This window comes from Chlamydotis macqueenii, chromosome 8 (assembly GCF_036417535.1).
Source record: "Chlamydotis macqueenii isolate bChlMac1 chromosome 8, bChlMac1.mat, whole genome shotgun sequence".
NCBI lineage: Eukaryota > Metazoa > Chordata > Aves > Otidiformes > Otididae > Chlamydotis > Chlamydotis macqueenii.
In genome coordinates this window covers 537398-539657 of record NC_141563.1, presented here as the reverse complement: position 1 = coordinate 539657, position 2260 = coordinate 537398, and the positions used below count along the sequence as shown (strand labels likewise).

The window sequence follows — 2260 nt, the reverse complement described above, 5'->3', positions numbered from 1 at the left end:
ACGATGAAGCAGCGGCGTAAAACATCGTGTGATGAACTGACCGTGACGCCCCATTCCCTCTTCCCCACTGTGCCGCTCGGGGCGGGGAAGGTGGTAGAGATAATGTTAAGCCCTGGAAGAAGGAGAGCTAAGGGGAGTTTATCTTGTTCTCTGTCTCATTATCCCGCAGTTTTTAGTAATAAATGAACAGTTTTCCCCAAGTGGAGTCTTTTTTGCCCATAATGGTGACTTTAAGGATTTTCTTCATGTCCTTATCTCAAACCTTGAGCTCCTTTGTCGTATCTCATGTGCCCCTGTTCTCTCGGAGGGTGGGGGGAGTGAGAGAGAGACTGCGTAGTCTGGTCCTGATCAGGGGTAAACTACGACAGATGCATATTAATAAAAGCTAGTCCTGAGATTTCCTGAGCTACCCTGGGACTCCTGTGAGGATGATGGAAGAGTGTGTGTTCAAATAGTTTCCACAGGGCACCCTTGAGCTCCTGGTTCCTCATGCTGTAGATGAGGGGGTTCACTGCTGGAGGTACCACTGAGTACAGAACTGCCACCACCAGATCCAGGGATGGGGAGGAGATGGAGGGAGGCTTCAGGTAGGCAAACATGGCAGTGCTGACAAACAGGGAGACCACGGCCAGGTGAGGGAGGCACGTGGAAAAGGCTTTGTGCCGTCCCTGCTCAGAGGGGATCCTCAGCACGGCCCTGAAGATCTGCATATAGGACAGCACAGTGAACACAAAACAGCCAAAACCAAGAGGCACTGACCACGATAAGCCCAACTTCCCTGAGGTAGGAGTGTGAGCAGGAGAGCTTGAGGATCTGGGGAACTTCACAGAAGAACTGGTCCACAGCATTGCCCTGGCAGAGTGGCAGTGAAAATGTATCGGCCGTGTGCAGGACAGCACTGAGAAACCCACTGCCCCAGGCAGCTGCTGCCATGTGGACACAAGCTCTGCTGCCCAGGAGGGCCCCGTAGTGCAGGGGTTTGCAGATGGCAACATAGCGGTCATAGCCCATAATGGTGAGAAGATAAAATTCTGCTAGTATGAAGAAAAGAAAGAGAAACAGCTGGGCAGCACATCCTGTATAAGAAATGGCCCTGGTGTCCCAGAGGGAATTGGCCATGGCTCAAAGAGGACTTTACACAGAAATTACTATTAAACAAACCCAGAAACCTGATGAGAGCTGGGGACTCCAGTTTCACAGGGCAGACCTGCAAATTTCTCTCTTTCCCAGCCCAGAGGTGCAGTTGTGATGCAGAGAGCAGGACCCTGCTCCTCACAGGAGAAGCAAAGGACTCTGCGAGGAGAGCGCTGACGCCCAAGGAAAGGCTCAGCACTCCCTAGGAGCCTGCAGGAGAGCTGTGCCTCTCCGGGGGCAGCTGGCAAACCCAGCAGGGCAGGCAAAGCAGACAGTCAGGGGTCCCGAAGGTGAGAGGGTCTGAAGAGAGAGTAAGAGCATTGCCCAGCAGACCCTGCTCACAAAACATCTCCAGTGAGAGAGAAACAGAGAGCTGCCTAAAGGCAGCCTCCCCCAGTGCTTGTTGGCAGTGTCCTCCCACCCCTTGTCCACTCTCTGCTGCCTGGAGCTGTTCCTCTGTCCCCGGGTCACCTCCCTGTCCCTGCTCACAGACCCCATCCCACCCGCTGTGTGTTGGGCTCTGCCCTGCAGACCCCTCCCAGCAGCAGGGCAGTGCCCAGGGGGCATCTGTGTGTGTGCAGGCTGTGCTGGGAACCTCAGACCAACCCTGGTGAGGATGGAAAAGTGATGCTGATCTCTCTGTAAGCCACGGTGTGTTCATTCATGATACTCCCTGATTTATTCACCTCTGGCTAAAAGTCTCCTGGGAATGTCCTCAGCGTGATCTGCAGCTGTGAGCAGCCCTGACCCACACAGCACCCTCTCAACAGGAGAGGGACCCTCCCCTACCAGGGGTCGCTCCTTCCCCCCACAGCTTCTCCCCACAGCAGCGCTGGGAGCTCCCCGGGCAGGCTGAGTGCTGAGCCTGGCAGGCGGCAGAGTCCCTGCCCCAGCACACAGCCCCTGAGCTGCAGGGACCCTGCTCTGAAGGACAGCCCTGGGCACCCCTGCCTGCACACCCGCCTGCACACCCCTGCAGCCATCCCTGGGAGAAGGCAGCCGTCATGCCCTGTCCCTCTGACGGTGCAGCAGGGAAGCCCTGCTCTGCAGCATCAACTTCCCCTTTGAGAAACCGAGAGCCCTCCTGACAGATCCCATAAACTGTCAGATGCACAAGCTCTGGGAG

The 2260-nt window shown here is 56.0% G+C and overlaps 1 pseudogene; it reads right to left on the bottom strand.

Annotated features, from left to right (window-relative positions):
* Nucleotides 1–359: 359 nt before the first annotated feature.
* Nucleotides 360–1011, bottom strand: LOC147599776 (olfactory receptor 14J1-like; annotated as a pseudogene).
* Nucleotides 1012–2260: the final 1249 nt, after the last annotated feature.